Below are 17895 nucleotides of genomic sequence, written 5' to 3'. Positions count from 1 at the left end.
TAGGGACGTGGGCCTCCACGGCCTCAGACAAGGTCTGCTGGAGAAAGGAGGCGGCATGGGTCACATCATCGGGACGGCGGTAGGCGAGAGGGTGGCTATCGACCTGAGTGGAGAGGGTATCCCGGTAGGCATTCCAGTTGGCACGGGAATAGTCATGGATGTACTTAGGGGGAGGGTCAGGACGAGGGTCGGGGCGGGGGCGACGGCCGTCAGAAACCGTGAGGAGGACAGGGAGATGGTCGCTACCAATAGGCTCCAGGACATCCACCGTAATGCGACCAAGGAGGTTGGGGGAGGAGAGGATAACATCGGGAGTGGAGTTGGATTCGGGACGGGTGTGCTGGGGGATGGGGATGAGGTCGCCTTGAAGGGAGGAGAGGAACCGATGCCACCGCCGTAACTGGGCAGCGGAGCGACTATGGATGTTGAGGTCGGCGGCGATCACATAGGAGGAGAAGGTAGGGTCGATGTGGGAGAGGAAGTCGAAAGGAAGAGGGGCGTTGGGGCGGACATAGATGGTGGCACAGGTAATGGTAAGGCCGGGGAAGAAGAGACTAAGGATCAGGTGTTCGGTGGGGTCGGGAAGGAGAGGCTGGAGCCGAACGGGGATCTGGCGGTGGTGGCCAATGGCAACTCCGCCACGCGCAACTGGGAGGGGATTATCGGAGCGGTGGAGGAGATAGGGGGAGGTGTGGATGGAGTGGTGGGGTTGGAGGAAGGTTTCATTGAGGAGGAAGGCATCCACGCGGTGGGTAGCAAGGGTGTGCAGGAAGAGGTTCTTGTTGGCGGGAAGGGAGCGCATATTGTTGAAAAGGATACGATGCTGTCGCGCCATGATAAGGACTTATACGAGGGTGTCAAGACGGGAGAAGGTGAAATGGGCCTGGTTATTGGAAAAGGTGGCGTACATTTTAAGGTGGAATATGGAACGGGCGGCGAGGGAGATCTGTTGTAAGGTGTGGGGGCGCTGAAAGGGATGGACGTTTTGGAGGACAATGGTGAGGAACCTGATGATGTCCTCAGCGGTGGGGGGGGGGGGGGGACGAAGGGAATTGCCAGGAGGGGTGGGGGCGTCCAGAGGACGGACAGGTACGGTGAGTTCAGGAGTGGTGGGAGGGGGTCGGGCTTTACACTTTTGGGAGTAGGTGGGGTGGGGGAGGCTGCAGGTATTACAGGAGGGAGGGGATAGGAGGTTGGGGCACTGCCGGAGGAAGTGCGCTTGCCGACAATGCGGGCAGGTGGGGGCCTCGCGGCACTCTGCTGTTGGATGTGCATTGTAGCGCAGACATCTCTGGCAGCGCAGGGATTGAGGGGGGGAACGGGAGGGGTCGACCTGGTACCGTTGATTGAAGAGGAGGGCACCCTCCTTCAGGAGACGGTCAATGGAGGGGGCGTCCTCAGAGAAAACCCGCATAAGGCGGGTGGGGCCGGTCGCGTTGAAAATGCGGCGGACTGCCCGCACCTCCAGGGTGGGATGGGCCTTCAGCTCCGCCAACACCTCCTCCTCCGTGATCGACGGACTGAGCCGCGTGATCACGGCTGTGAGGGTCGGCGGGCGACGCGGGGGTTGGGGTTGGCGGGTAGGAGATGGGGAGGAAGCAGGGGTGAGGGAGGCGTGAGGACCAAAACGGGTGATGGGGAGGCGGGAGAGGATGTCAGTATGGAGGGTTGGGCTGGGGGAGGAGATAAGAACAGAATCCCGTCTGGGAGTAAGGAGAGAGATGGGGGCGCCAGGGAAATGTTGGCGGAGGAGGAGGAGGGAGAGATTCCGGGCCTCGAGGAAGGAAGGATCGGGACGGGACAGGAGATATTTGTAGAGACCGGGTGGGGAGGAGGAGGAGGAGGGAGCGGGGCCTGGTGGGGAGACGTCCATGGCATTTTGGGGTGGGGATGGGGGGCGGGGTGGAGCCTTTTTAGGAGCAGAGGAAGTGGAGGCGCCACTAGGGCGTTTGACAGCGGCAGATGGGCGGGTGGTGACATGAGGGACGGGAACGATGGGGAGGTGGCGAAAAGGGACAGGTCCCGGCACGGACGCAGCAGTCGGCGCCGGAGATAGTGACTGTGACGGTGCAGGCGAATGTGGCAGTGATGGTGATGGGGACGATGATGACGGTGGTGGCGGTGGCGGTGGCGATGGCGACGGGGAGAGCTGGGCGTGGGCAGTGGCCCGACGGGCCACCACCCTAGCCGGAGCTGCAGTGACAGGCTGGGGGAGTGGGGGGAAAGGATCAGAACGAGAGGAAGAGGCGGGAGAGGGGGCGACAAAGAGCGAGGGCGAAGGGATAGTGAGGAGGGGAGGGATGGAAGGAGGGGGGTGGGACTGGGCACACCAAGTGATAGTGGTGGAGGCGGCGGAAGGGGACGTATACACGATGGCGGTGGTGGTAGTAGTGACAGTGGTGGTGGGGGCGGACATGACGACAAGAAGAAGAAAGAAAAACACAGCACTAAAAGGACAGGACACACACTGGGAGACGACGGACGGCGACGGCGACGGCGAGAGGCAGGGACGCTGCTGCCGCGGACTGGGCGGCGGCGGCGGCGGCTGCTGCTGCTGCTGCTGCTGCTGGCTGGACTGCTGCTGCCACCGGAGGGCTGGCTGGCTGGCTGGCTGGCTGCGGGACCACTGCTGCAGGCCGGGACCGGGAACTGCTACTACTGCTGCTGCTGCTGCTGCTACTGCTACTGCTGCTGCTGCTGCTGGCTGGCTGGCTGGCACCTGTAACCCCTAGCACTTCGATTAGCGCGAAAATGGCACTATCGAAGGGCGGGAACCTTGCGGTGTACCGCCGGAGCTGCTTGCAAGCTATCACCGCTCGCTACTTATGCCACGAGACCGTCAACACGCCCTACGAGAATACGACACACTCTTCACATTTCGCGATTTACAAGCTCGGACATTCTGCAAAGAACCTACTTCTACTCTTACCTGGCCGCCATGATCTCGCTCAGCTATTTTGTGCGCTACCAGTGCTTCTTGCGTTCCGAAATGAGAGACCATTGCCTCAGGCGAGACTGTATGTAAACACCGCTTGCACCTCCGGCCGCTAGATGGCGGCCTGGGGCACATACAGTAGCATTCTACGGCGCAAGCAGACACGCCAAATAGCCACTGAAAGAGAAACACACAAGAGGGCATTCATAGGACTCTTGTGCTTTCTTTAAAACCGCCTCTCTCTTCGAAATTTTTCGCACAGCACTAGCTCATTCACCTCACTCTAACAGTGCGAACTCTTGTCGATATTTGGCCTCTTTCATGCATACTTCCTCTTTCGTTTCACTTTGCGTCTTACTTGATACCCGCCCTTGGAGCTGCTGATATACAATACTCGCAACAAATGTGTTTCTCTCTGTATCTCTTTTCGCCTATCACGAGTATTGCTTTTCCTCACATGGCAATTATGAAAACACCCACAGCTGAACAAACACTTCAATTCAGCGCCACGTCCATACTATCAATCATACACCAGTAATTTCACAGCTACTTGCTCCACTAATACATTTCTTATGTCTACTGTTAAACAGATGAAGAATCAAAGTATACAACAAGTCTCTATGAACATCACTGTCAGGACATTTTACAGACCTACGCATACCACGCCAATCTGTATTCTTCAACTATGATGGCCCATGTGCTATGAATACAGAAATTTCTCATAAAATAACAAATAATTTTACAACTATACAACTACTCCGACAAGCTCCCTACTAAAATGCTACATGTTTAGCAATCCCCCCTTCATCTCAGAATAATCCCAAGCAGTGCTTTCATCCCATGAGCACTTCTTTGCAAGCAAAACCACAAACTACTTTTTATACTAGCTTCCTTGTCACAGTGAACAGGAAACTAATGCTAGTGCCTCAGTTTACTAAAAAGCTTTTTTCGCTTGCAACATATAAACTACCAACTTGAACCTCACACACACACACACATACAGAAAACTTAATTCCACAGAAATTTAGGAGTAACAGTGGTTACCTCACATTTTCATACATACTCAAATAGCCACTTCTGTGCACTTCACACAATGGTCTCTTCGTGTTCCACCAGAGAACACAGTTATCACTATGCATGGATTCTGGTAAAAGAGCATTAAAAAAACAAACAGCCTGATCAAAGTGATTATCTGCACATCCTCTGCCAATATCATGTCACTCTATACCCGAGGGAAACTAGAATGCAGGGAAAGGAGCTTTGTTGTGAGCACTGTGTTGGTATTTCATCATTTACTGACTAAAGTCTTTTCAAGCCAAGTATGCACCAGCTCTGTGTATGGCTGGGTCAATCAAGAGCCCCTATCAATTTTACTTAAAAGACAAGCAGAATCAACAACTCACAGGAGGCACTGAACATTTTTACCATTATCTGCACCACCTTCCACTGATTTACTGAAGAAGAAACTGCAAAGTCTGCCCAATTTTGTACACAAGTAATCTTGAAAACATTGGAGTCAACAGCAGATACATAGTTTCCAAGACTGTAGCTAGGAACAACCCTTCAATTTCAAGATTTGTCTCTCACTGAGACACACCATACCCAAACTACACCTAGCAGGAAATTACTACTTACTTCATTTCTAGCTATTTATGTCATATTCAACAACTGTCTCTTTCTCACCTAAATCTTCTACACAACTGAGTACACTGTTATGAACAAACACATTATGGCAACAAGCCAGTGTCACTAATATCCACTCTATTGAAAACCATTTAAATACTCATCCTGCCCAACTAACCACCATCTTCGGCCCAAAGCTCACTCACATCATACCTACAAATCACAAACTTCTGTGGTAAAAATAATTTTGGGTTTCAAAACATAATCTACTAATCACATACCAGTATTTCTTACAAAGCCTATCATTCATCATTCACTTCAAAATATCAGTTTATATGCTGTTGTGCAACTGCAGTGCAAGTAAACACTCTCAAATCATCTAGAACTGAGGTACGGAAAGGGTTCACCAAGTGTTTCCAGGTAGTTCTGTAGCTCCCTCTCTGTCTTTACACAATCGTCTAGCACACTGTACGCCATTTCAGGGCAAATGTACTTGTTTCATTATACTACGACACGGCCTATTACAATTTCAAATTTTAAAAAAACAAATATCTGCCTGATCCAACGTCATCCGCTACTCCACGCCCTTCATTCACACAACACAATCTACCTCTTGCTACTTACATTACGTTTTCACTTGTGATTATGGCTCAGCAATAGCCGAGCACTACGAAAAATACCTTATAGACTCACTTAATGTTCCCCTCCACGGAAATCTTTAGTAAAAGGCGAAAGATTTATTCGTTTTGAAGGGAAACCAGAGTGCCGATCAACGCCCTCTCTTCAATACTTATGGCTGCTTCTCTATTACTTCTCCGCGAGAACGCGGAAAATTCTTTCCGTCTTGTCTACTTCTCTACCGTCAACAGACTTCCAGTGTCATGCAAGCACACACCCCAAGCTAACTGTCAACGCTGAAACACGTGTCTGCCAAATGTCGTCGCTATTACTCTTTAGTTAACTATTTTCATCATTTCTGTCACCATTCAAGCTGCTTCATTACCTCACCTGCCGACAGATGGCAGCACGCCTAATTCCTGTCGGCGACTCACCGTCCGACATACAACGTCCGACACACAACTGCCCGCACTGCTCTGCATCTAACACTAATCTCTCTCCTCCCTACCACATTCGTTCACTGAAAAAACTGACAACTAGACAGTTCTTTGTACGCAAAACTAGGCCACATCAGACGCAACGTGTATGTAGATGTATGGTGCAAGGGAAATATCCCCCTACTCCCACACATCTAATTAATACTAGTTGACAACAGAAATAAAATTTCTGTCGATAGTATTTGAACCAGTCTTATTCATTTGCCAATTTCATGCATTCCTTCTTGCAGATAACAGTGCCTTGCAAATCGCTCAATTCATGTTTGCTAGCCAAACGTGCTCCTCCTAAATGTTTCGTACATCATGCATTAGTGGTGATTATCAACACTGTGTTGTGTGTCAGCTTTTTATCGTCATCAATTGCACTCTTCTTGTGTTGCTCACTCAGTCTTGTAACTCAAAAGTACGTCGTTGTCATCCAAGCCTAGCACTTGGAGCAGGCCAAATCAAATGGCTCGTCCCCGTGACACTCGACAAACTTCCACAAGCCTTTCATGACATGTCGCAATCAAAGTCCTTCCACAACCTGCAGCGACATTTCTGCAACAACGCGGGTCCCGATACCAAAGGTATGACTTACGCTTCTGATCTATATAATAAAACCACCACTCGGAAAGCGCTATTCCCTTCCCACATCCCTCAGAATGTGGTGAACGATCATCGATTACAACCAAGATGCGATGAATCTCGATCGCAAGCCTCACGCTCAGGGAGAGTGCTACCACTCATCATCGTGGTTACGTCTACTCCAGCTTTGAACTAGAGAGAGTTGAAGACATACTACAGAAATGATCCTGTGAAGTATGATCTTGCTTGCAAGCTTTTTTTTTTTTTTTACTTTATTGTTATTTTAAAACCCGTACAACTCAGGTAGGCTGGCAGCGGCACACTACGCCGCTCTTCAGCCATAGCGTTTTACAAGAGTATAAAACATGGTGAATGACAAAGAACAAAGTGACGGGCAAAAGAGAGAGGTCACAGAGACATAAAAAACACGGAGTCGTTCACATGTGACGATAACAACACGGAAAACACGTCGGCACGGCGCACAAAACACTGATGAGTCCGACGGCACAAGTGAACGTAGGAGTGGGACGGCGGACACCAAAAACACTATACGACGTCACACACACGAGACACAAAAGGCGACGATCTCCGGCGCGCGAATGTTCACTATACGTGTGAAAGTCCGGGGACCTGCCAAGAGAGGAGGAGGAGGAAGGGGAGTGGGAGAGCGAGAGGGGAGAGCAGAGATGCCACGGGCAGGGGAGATAGGGGGGAGGGAGGAAGGGGGAGAGGAAGCCCGGGGGAAGAGGGGGAAGGGAGGGGACAGGGAGACGGAAAAAGAAGGGAAGAGAAGAGAAGGGAGGAAGGGTGCCGAAAGGAAGGGACACGGGAAGTGGGGGGCGGGGCAGGGTCAAAGTTGATAGGAGGGGTAGATGGAGGGGACGAGGACATCATCAGGGTGAGGGAGCTGGCGGAAGCCACCTTGGGAGAGGGTATGGAGGGTGGAGAGATGGAGACCGGGTGGGACGTGAGAATACAGGCGCGGCAGCGGGCGGGGGTGGGAGAGGATCGGGGAAATGAGCGGGTGAGGAGGATCAAGTTTACGTGAGGTGTACAGGATACGTATCCTTTCAAGGAAAAGGAGGAGGTGGGGGAAGGGGATGAGATCATACAGGATCCGCGTGGGGGAGGGGAGACGGATGCGATAGGCAAGGCGGAGAGCACGGCGTTCAAGGATTTGGAGGGATTTATAGAAGGTAGGGGGGGCGGAGATCCAGGCCGGATGGGCGTAACAAAGGATAGGGCGGATGAGGGATTTATAGGTGTGGAGGATTGTGGAGGGGTCCAGACCCCACGTGCGGCCGGAAAGGAGCTTGAGGAGACGGAGTCGGGAACGTGCCTTGGCTTGGATTGTCTGGAGATGGGGAGTCCAGGAGAGGCGACGGTCGAGGGTGACGCCAAGGTACTTAAGGGTGGGAGTGAGGGCGATAGGACGGCCATAGACGGTGAGATAGAAATCAAGGAGGCGGAAGGAAGGGGTGGTTTTGCCTACAATGATCGCCTGGGTTTTGGAGGGATTGACCTTGAGCAACCACTGGTTGCACCAAGCGGTGAACCGGTCAAGATGGGATTGGAGAAGGCGTTGGGAGCGTTGCAGGGTGGGGGCAAGGGCGAGGAAGGCGGTGTCATCGGCAAACTGGAGGAGGTGGACGGGGGGCGACGGCGGCGGCATGTCCGCCGTGTACAAAAGGTACAGAAGGGGGGAGAGGACGGAGCCTTGGGGCACACCGGCGGAGGGGAAAAAGGTGTAGGAATCGGTGTTATGGATGGTGACATAGGAAGGACGGCGGGAGAGAAAGGAACCGATCAGACGGACGTAGTTAATGGGAAGGGCAAAGGTTTGGAGCTTGAAGAGGAGACCGGAATGCCAGACGCGGTCATAAGCGCGTTCGAGGTCAAGTGAGAGGAAGATGGCGGAGCGACGGGAATTAAGCTGTTCGGAAAGGAGATGAGTGAGGTGAAGGAGAAGATCGTCGGAAGAGAAGGATGGCCGAAAGCCACACTGGGTGACGGGAAGGAGGCGGTGCTGGCGGAGATGCTGGTGGATGCGGCGGGTGAGGATAGATTCTAGGACCTTGCTGAAGACCGAGGTAAGGCTGATGGGACGGTAGGAGGAGACGGCGGACGGCGGTTTGCCAGGTTTAAGGAACATGAGGATACGGGAGGTTTTCCACAGGTCGGGGTAGTAACCGGTGGACAGGACTACATTGTAGAGCCTGGCCAGGGTGGAGAGGAAAGAGACAGGAGCTTCACGAAGGTGACGGTAGGTGGCACGATCGTGACCAGGAGCGGTGTTGCGTTTTGTGCGGAGGGTAGCAATGAGATCCTGTGTAGTGATAGGGGCATTGAGTTCCGTGTGTGTAATGTTGTCCAAGTACTGGAAGCCAGGAGCGAGGGGAGGGGAAGAGGTGTCAGTTCGATCGCGGATATCCGGGAAGAGGGAGTAATCGAACTGGGGATCATCGGGGACGGAAAATACATCGGAGAGGTAGGAGGCAAAGTGATTGGCCTTACTAAGGGAGTCAGGGAAAGGGTGATCATCATGGAGAAGAGGATAATAGGGGGAGGGTTTAGTTCCGGTAAGGCGACGGAAGGCCGACCAGAACTTGGACGAGTTGATTGGTAGGGTTGCATTTAAACGGGTGCATGTCTGTCGCCAGTCCCGGCGTTTCTTAGCCGCGAGCAAATTACGAACGTGTCGCTGGAGTTGCCGGTGGCGTCGTAGTGTGTCCGGGTCACGCGTGCGGAGGAAGGCACGGTAGAGACGACGGGATTCACGGAGGAGGAGAACGGCCTGTGGGGGTAAGGGAGGACGGTGGGGTTGGATGGCGACAGTAGGAACGTGGGCCTCCACGGCCTCAGACAAGGTCCGCTGGAGAAAGGAGGCGGCATGGGTGACATCGTCAGGGTGGTGGTAGGTGAGAGGGTGGCTATCGACCAGGGTGGAAAGGGTATCCCGGTAGGCATTCCAGTCGGCTCGGGAATAGTCGTGGACATACTTAGGGGGAGGGTCAGTACGAGGGTCGGGGCGAGGGCGACGACCGTCTGAAACGGTGAGGAGGACAGGGAGATGGTCGCTACCAATAGGCTCCAGGACATCCACCGTTATGCGGCCAAGGAGGTTGGGGGAGGAGAGGATAACATCAGGAGTGGAGTTGGATTCAGGACGGGTATGCCGGGGGATGGGGACGAGGTCACCTTGAAGGGTGGAGAGGAACCGATGCCATCGCCGTAACTGGGCAGCGGAACGACTATGGATGTTGAGGTCGGCGGCGATCACGTAGGAGGAAAAGGTACGATCGACGTGGGAGAGGAAGTCGAAGGGAATAGGAGCGTTGGGGCGGACATAGATGGTGGCGCAGGTAACGGTAAGGCCGGGGAAGAAGAGACTAAGGATCAGGTGTTCGGGGGGGTCGGGAAGGAGAGGTTGGAGCCGAACGGGGATCTGGCGGTGGTGACCAATGGCAACTCCGCCACGCGCAATCGGGTGGGGATTATCGGAGCGGTGGAGGAGGTAGGGCGAAGTGTGGACTGTGTGGTGGGGTTGCAGGAGGGTTTCATTGAGGAGGAAGGCATCCACGCGGTGGGTGGCAAGGGTGTGCAGGAACAGGTTTTTGTTGGCGGGAAGGGAGCGGATGTTGTTGAAAAGGATACGTTGCTGTCGCGCCATGACTGGGATTTAAACGAGGGTGTCAAGACGGGAGAAGGTGAAATGGGCCTGGTTGTTGGAGTAGGTGGCGTACATCTTTAGTTGGAAGATGGAACGGGCAGCAAGGGAGATCTGCTGGAGGGTGTGAGGGCGCTGAAAGGGATGAACATTCTGGAGGACGATGGTGAGGAACCTGATGATGTCCTCAGCGGTGGGTGGGGGACGAAGGGAATTGCCAGGAGGGGTGGGGGCGTCCAGAGGACGGACAGGTACGGTGAGTTCAGGAGTGGTTGGAGGGGGTCGGGCTTTACACTTTTGGGAGTAGGTGCGATGAGGGAGATTGCAGGTATTACAGGAGGGAGGGGATTGGAGGTTAGGGCACTGCCGGAGGAAGTGCGCCTGCCGACAATGCGGGCAGGTGGGGGCCTCGCGGCACTCAGCTGTGGGGTGCGCATTATAGCGCAGACACCTCTGGCAGCGCAGGGATTGAGGAGGGGAACGGGAAGGGTCGACCTTGTACCGCTGGTGGAAGAGGAGGGCACCCTCCTTCAGGAGACGGTCAATGGAGGGGGCGTCCTCAGAGAAAACCCGCATAAGGCGGGTGGGGCCGGCCGAGTTGAAAATGCGGCGGACCGCCCGCACCTCCAGCGTGGGATGGGCCTGGAGCTCCGCCAACACCTCCTCCTCCGTGATCGACGGACTGAGCCGCGTGATCACGGCGGTGAGGGTCGGCGGGCGACGCGGGGGTTGGGGTTGGCGGGTAGGTGATGGAGAAGGAGCAGGGGTAAGGGAGGCGTTGGGACCAAAACGGGTGATGGGGAGACGGGAGAGGATGTCAGTATGGAGGGTTGGGCTGGGGGAGGAGATGAGAACAGAATCTCGGCGAGGAGTGAGGAGGGAGATGGGGGCACCAGGACAATGCTGGCGAAGGAAGAGGGTGAGGTTCCGGGCTTCAAGGAGAGAGGGATCAGGACGGGAGAGGAGGTAGCGGTAGGAGGAAGGGGGAGAGGAGGAGGATGAGGGGGCAGGGACAGGCGAGGAGACTTCCATGGCATCATGGGTGGGGGAAGGAGGACGAGGCGCAGCCTTTTTGGAAGCAGAGGAAGCAGGGGTGCCACCGGGGCGCTTGACGGAGGTGGAGGAGGTGTGGGGGATGGGAACAATGGGAACGTGGCGGGGAGGGGCAGGTCCCGGGGCCGGAGTCGGCGCCGGAGATGGTGACGGTGACGGTGAAGGCGACGGCGACGATGACGATGACGGTGGGAGTGGCGGCGGTGATGGCGAAGGTGACGGGGAGAGCTGGGCGTGGGCAGTGGCCCGACGGGCCATCTACCGAGCTGGAGCTGCAGTGACAGGCTGGGGGAGTGGGGGGAAGGGATCAGAACGAGAGGAGCGGGAGGAAGAAGCGGGAGAGGGGGCGACAAAGATAGAGGGTGAGGGGAGAGTGAGGAGAGGTGGAATGGAAGGAGGGGGGTGGGACTGGGCACACCAAGTTATAGTGGTGGAGGCGGCAGAAGGGGAGGTATAGACAATGGCGGTGGTGGTAGTAGTGACAGTGGTGGTGGGGGTGGACATGACCTGAGAGAGAAACAAGAACGAAAATAACAAAGAGGAGAGGACAGAAACTGGGGACAGACAAAGACGAAGACGGATGAAGACGAAGACGGCCGTAGACCAGGGTCAGGACGGCGGCACCGGACGGCGGCGGCGGGCACCGGACGGCGGCGGCGGCGGCGGCGGGCACCGGCGGCGGCGGCGAGCACCGGCAGGCGGCGACCGGGCGGGGGCGGCGAGCCCCGGCAGGCGGCGACGGCGGCAAGGACCGGAAGGCGGCGACCAAGCGGCGGCGGCGGCGGTGACGGTGACGGCAAGCAGACGACACGGCAGGGATCTTCCACGTCGAAGGCGCACCCTGAGAGTAGCCCAGGCAGTGAAACTCTTCGCTGAAGAAGAGAGGGAATCCAACCCTCGAATATGGCCGATCAACGCCCTCACTTCAATACTTATGGCTGCTTCTCTATTACTTCTCCGCGAGAACGCGGAAAATTCTTTCCGTCTTGTGTACTTCTCTACTGTCAACAGACTTCCAGTGTCATGCAAGCACACACCCCAAACTAACTGTCAACGCTGAAACACGTGTCTGCCAAATGTCGTCGCTATTACTCTTTAGTTAACTATTTTCATCATTTCTGTCACCATTCAAGCTGCTTCATTACCTCACCTGCCGACTGATGGCAGCACGCCTAATTCCTGTCGGCGACTCACCGTCCGACATACAACGTCCGACACACAACTGCCCGCACTGCTCTGCATCTAACACTAATCTCTCTCCTCCCTACCACATTCGTTCACTGAAAAAACTGACAACTAGACAGTTCTTTGTACGCAAAACTAGGCCACATCAGACGCAACGTGTATGTAGATGTATGGTGCAATGGAAATATCCCCCTACTCCCACACATCTAATTAATACTAGTTGACAACAGAAATAAAATTTCTGTCGATAGTATTTGAACCAGTCTTATTCATTTGCCAATTTCATGCATTCCTTCTTGCAGATAACAGTGCCTTGCAAATCGCTCAATTCAAGTTTGCTAGCCAAACGTGCTCCTCCTAAATGTTTCGTACATCATGCATTAGTGGTGATTATCAACACTGTGTTGTGTGTCAGCTTTTTATCGTCATCAATTGCACTCTTCTTGTGTTGCTCACTCAGTCTTGTAACTCAAAAGTACGTCGTTGTCATCCAAGCCTAGCACTTGGAGCAGGCCAAATCAAATGGCTCGTCCCCGTGACACTCGACAAACTTCCACAAGGCTTTCATGACATGTCGCAATCAAAGTCCTTCCACAAGCTGCAGCGACATTTCTGCAACGACGCGGGTCCCGATACCAAAGGTATGACTTACGCTTCTGATCTATATAATAAAACCACCACTCGGAAAGCGCTATTCCCTTCCCACATCCCTCAGAATGTGGTGAACGATCATCGATTACAACCAAGATGCGATGAATCTCGATCGCAAGCCTCACGCTCAGGGAGAGTGCTACCACTCGTCATCGTGGTTACGTCTACTCCAGCTTTGAACTAGAGAGAGTTGAAGACATACTACAGAAATGATCCTGTGAAGTATGATCTTGCTTGCAAGCTATCACCGCTCGCTACTTATGCCACGAGACCGTCAACACGCCCTACGAGAATACGACACACTCTTCACATTTCGCGATTTACAAGCTCCGACATTCTGCAAAGAACCTACTTCTACTCTTACTTGGCCGCCATGATCTCGCTCAGCTATTTTGTGCGCTACCAGTGCTTCTTGCGTTCCGAAATGAGAGACCATTGCCTCAGGCGAGACTGTATGTAAACACCGCTTGCACCTCCGGCCGCTAGATGGCGGCCTGGGGCACATACAGTAGCATTCTACGGCGCAAGCAGACACGCCAAATAGCCACTGAAAGAGAAACACACAAGAGGGCATTCATAGGACTCTTGTGCTTTCTTTAAAACCGCCTCTCTCTTCGAAATTTTTCGCACAGCACTAGCTCATTCACCTCACTCTAACAGTGCGAACTCTTGTCGATATTTGGCCTCTTTCATGCATACTTCCTCTTTCGTTTCACTTTGCGTCTTACTTGATACCCGCCCTTGGAGCTGCTGACATACAATACTCGCAACAAATGTGTTTCTCTCTGTATCTCTTTTCGCCTATCACGAGTATTGCTTTTCCTCACATGGCAATTACGAAAACACCCACAGCTGAACAAACACTTCAATTCAGCGCCACGTCCATACTATCAATCATACACCAGTAATTTCACAGCTACTTGCTCCACTAATACATTTCTTATGTCTACTGTTAAACAGATGAAGAATCAAAGTATACATCAAGTCTCTATGAACATCACTGTCAGGACATTTTACAGACCTACGCATACCATGCCAATCTGTATGCTTCAACTATGATGGCCCATGTGCTATGAATACAGAAATTTCTCATAAAATAACAAATAATTTTACAACTATACAACTACTCCGACAAGCTCCTTACTAAAATGCTACATGTTTAGCAATCCCCCCATCATCTCAGAATAATCCCAAGCAGTGCTTTCATCCCATGAGCACTTCTTTGCAAGCAAAACCACAAACTACTTTTTATACTAGCTTCCTTGTCACAGTGAACAGGAAACTAATGCTAGTGCCTCAGTTTACTAAAAAGCTTTTTCCGCTTGCAACATATAAACTACCAACTTGAACCTCACACACACACACACACACACACACACACACACACACACACACACACACACATACAGAAAACTTAATTCCACAGAAATTTAGGAGTAACAGTGGTTACCTCACATTTTCATACATACTCAAATAGCTACTTCTGTGCACTTCACACAATGTTCTCATCGTGTTCCACCAGAGAACACAGTTATCACTATGCATGGATTCTGGTAAAAGAGCATTAAAAAAAACAAACAGCCTGATCAAAGTGATTATCTGCACATCCTCTGCCAATATCATGTCACTCTATACCCGAGGGAAACTAGAATGCAGGGAAAGGAGCTTTGTTGTGAGCACTGTGTTGGTATTTCATCATTTACTGACCAAAGTCTTCTCAAGCCAAGTATGCACCAGCTCTGTGTATGGCTGGGTCAATCAAGAGCCCCTATCAATTTTACTTAAAAGACAAGCAGCATCAACAACTCACAGGAGGCACTGAACATTTTTACCATTATCTGCACCACCTTCCACTGATTTACTGAAGAAGAAACTGCAAAGTCTGCCCAATTTTGTACACAAGTAATCTTGAAAACATTGGAGTCAACAGCAGATACATAGTTTCCAAGACTGTAGCTAGGAACAACCCTTCAATTTCAAGATTTATCTCTCACTGAGACACACCATACCCAAACTACACCTAGCAGGAAATTACTACTTACTTCATTTCTAGCTATTTATGTCATATTCAACAACTGTCTCTTTCTCACCTAAATCTTCTACACAACTGAGTACACTGTTATGAACAAACACATTATGGCAACAAGCCAGTGTCACTAATATCCACTCTATTGAAAACCATTTAAATACTCATCCTGCCCAACTAACCACCATCTTCGGCCCAAAGCTCACTCACATCATACCTACAAATCACAAACTTCTGTGGTAAAAATAATTTTGGGTTTCAAAACATAATCTACTAATCACATACCAGTATTTCTTACAAAGCCTATCATTCATCATTCACTTCAAAATATCAGTTTATATGCTGTTGTGCAACTGCAGTGCAAGTAAACACTCTCAAATCATCTAGAACTGAGGTACGGAAAGGGTTCACCAAGTGTTTCCAGGTAGTCCTGTAGCTCCCTCTCTGTCTTTACACAATCGTCTAACACACTGTACGCCATTTCAGGGCAAATGTACTTGTTTCATTATACTACGACACGGCCTATTACAATTTCAAATTTTAAAAAAACAAATATCTGCCTGATCCAACGTCATCCGCTACTCCACGCCCTTCATTCACACAACACAATCTACCTCTTGCTACTTACATTACGTTTTCACTTGTGATTATGGCTCAGCAATAGCCGAGCACTACGAAAAATACCTTATAGACTCATTTAATGTTCCCCTCCACGGAAATCTTTAGTAAAAGGCGAAAGATTTATTCGTTTTGAAGGGAAACCAGAGTGCCGATCAACGTTTTTTTTTTTTTTTTTTTTTACTTTATTGTTATTTTAAAACCTGTACAACTCAGGTAGGCTGGCAGCGGCACACTACGCCGCTCTTCAGCCATAGCGTTTTACAAGAGTATAAAACATGGCGAATGACAAAGAACAAAGTGACGGGCAAAAGAGAGAGGTCACAGAGACATAAAAAACACGGAGTCGTTCACATGTGACGATAACAACACGGAAAACACGTCGGCACGGCGCACAAAACACTGATGAGTCCGACGGCACAAGTGAACGTAGGAGTGGGACGGCGGACACCAAAAACACTATACGACGTCACACACACGAGACACAAAAGGCGACGATCTCCGGCGCGCGAATGTTCACTATACGTGTGCGAGTCCGGGGACCTGCCAAGAGAGGAGGAGGAGGAAGGGGAGTGGGAGAGCGAGAGGGGAGAGCAGAGATGCCACGGGCAGGGGAGATAGGGGGGAGGGAGGGAGGGGGAGAGGAAGCCCGGGGGAAGAGGGGGAAGGGAGGGGACAGGGAGACGGAAAAAGAAGGGAAGGGAAGAGAAGAGAAGGGAGGAAGGGTGCCGAAAGGAAGGGACACGGGAAGTGGGGGGCGGGGCAGGGTCAAAGTTGATAGGAGGGGTAGATGGAGGGGACGAGGACATCATCAGGGTGAGGGAGCTGGCGGAAGCCACCTTGGGAGAGGGTATGGAGGGTGGAGAGATGGAGACCGGGTGGGACGTGAGAATACAGGCGCGGCAGCGGGCGGGGGTGGGAGAGGATCGGGGAAATGAGCGGGTGAGGAGGATCAAGTTTATGTGAGGTGTACAGGATACGTATCCTTTCAAGGAAAAGGAGGAGGTGGGGGAAGGGGATGAGATCATACAGGATCCGCGTGGGGGAGGGGAGACGGATGCGATAGGCAAGGCGGAGAGCATGGCGTTCAAGGATTTGGAGGGATTTATAGAAGGTAGGGGGGGGCGGAGATCCAGGCTGGATGGGCGTAACAAAGGATAGGGCGGATGAGGGATTTATAGGTGTGGAGGATTGTGGAGGGGTCCAGACCCCACGTGCGGCCGGAAAGGAGCTTGAGGAGACGGAGTCGGGAACGTGCCTTGGCTTGGATTGTCTGGAGATGTGGAGTCCAGGAGAGGCGACGGTCGAGGGTGATGCCAAGGTACTTAAGGGTGGGAGTGAGGGCGATAGGACGGCCATAGACGGTGAGATAGAAATCAAGGAGGCGGAAGGAAGGGGTGGTTTTGCCTACAATGATCGCCTGGGTTTTGGAGGGATTGACCTTGAGCAACCACTGGTTGCACCAAGCGGTGAACCGGTCAAGATGGGATTGGAGAAGGCGTTGGGAGCGTTGCAGGGTGGGGGCAAGGGCGAGGAAGGCGGTGTCATCGGCAAACTGGAGGAGGTGGACGGGGGGCGACGGCGGCGGCATGTCCGCCGTGTACAAAAGGTACAGAAGGGGGGAGAGGACGGAGCCTTGGGGCACACCGGCGGAGGGGAAAAAGGTGTAGGAATCGGTGTTATGGATGGTGACATAGGAAGGACGGCGGGAGAGAAAGGAACCGATCAGACGGACGTAGTTAATGGGAAGGGCACAGGTTTGGAGCTTGAAGAGGAGACCGGAATGCCAGACGCGGTCATAAGCGCGTTCGAGGTCAAGTGAGAGGAAGATGGCGGAGCGACGGGAATTAAGCTGTTCGGAAAGGAGATGAGTGAGGTGAAGGAGAAGATCGTCGGAAGAGAAGGATGGCCGAAAGCCACACTGGGTGACGGGAAGGAGGCGGTGCTGGCGGAGATGCTGGTGGATGCGGCGGGTGAGAATAGATTCTAGGACCTTGCTGAAGACCGAGGTAAGGCTGATGGGACGGTAGGAGGAGACTGCGGACGGCGGTTTGCCAGGTTTTAGGAACATGAGGATACGGGAGGTTTTCCACAGGTTGGGGTAGTAACCGGTGGACAGGACTACATTGTAGAGCCTGGCCAGGGTGGAGAGGAAAGAGACAGGAGCTTCACGAAGGTGACGGTAGGTGGCACGATCGTGACCAGGAGCGGTGTTGCGTTTTGTGCGGAGGGTAGCAATGAGATCCTGTGTAGTGATAGGGGCATTGAGTTCCGTGTGTGTAATGTTGTCCAAGTACTGGAAGCCAGGAGCGAGGGGAGGGGAAGAGGTGTCAGTTCGATCGCGGACATCTGGGAAGAGGGAGTAATCGAACTGGGGATCATCGGGGACAGAAAATACATCGGAGAGGTAGGAGGCAAAGTGATTGGCCTTACTAAGGGAATCAGGGAAAGGGTG

At 52.6% G+C, this 17895-nt stretch overlaps 4 non-coding genes across 4 annotated transcripts; all 4 read right to left on the bottom strand.

Moving 5' to 3' along the window:
* Positions 1-5205: 5205 nt before the first annotated feature.
* On the bottom strand, positions 5206-5324 carry LOC124608678. Its single transcript, XR_006979284.1, has one exon. It is a non-coding gene; the product is annotated as a U5 spliceosomal RNA (small nuclear RNA).
* A 953-nt stretch (positions 5325-6277) lies between these two features.
* Positions 6278-6484, bottom strand: LOC124608486. The gene has a single exon (XR_006979120.1). It is a non-coding gene; the product is annotated as a small nucleolar RNA U3 (small nucleolar RNA).
* A 6337-nt stretch (positions 6485-12821) lies between these two features.
* Positions 12822-13028, bottom strand: LOC124608530. Its single transcript, XR_006979158.1, has one exon. It is a non-coding gene; the product is annotated as a small nucleolar RNA U3 (small nucleolar RNA).
* Positions 13029-15473: 2445 nt separating this feature from the next.
* On the bottom strand, positions 15474-15592 carry LOC124608673. The gene has a single exon (XR_006979280.1). It is a non-coding gene; the product is annotated as a U5 spliceosomal RNA (small nuclear RNA).
* Between the last annotated feature and the right edge of the window lie 2303 nt (positions 15593-17895).

The sequence above is a fragment of the Schistocerca americana genome, chromosome 3 (assembly GCF_021461395.2).
Source record: "Schistocerca americana isolate TAMUIC-IGC-003095 chromosome 3, iqSchAmer2.1, whole genome shotgun sequence".
Taxonomy (NCBI): Eukaryota; Metazoa; Arthropoda; class Insecta; order Orthoptera; family Acrididae; genus Schistocerca; species Schistocerca americana.
This window is presented reverse-complemented; position numbering and strand designations above follow the sequence as displayed.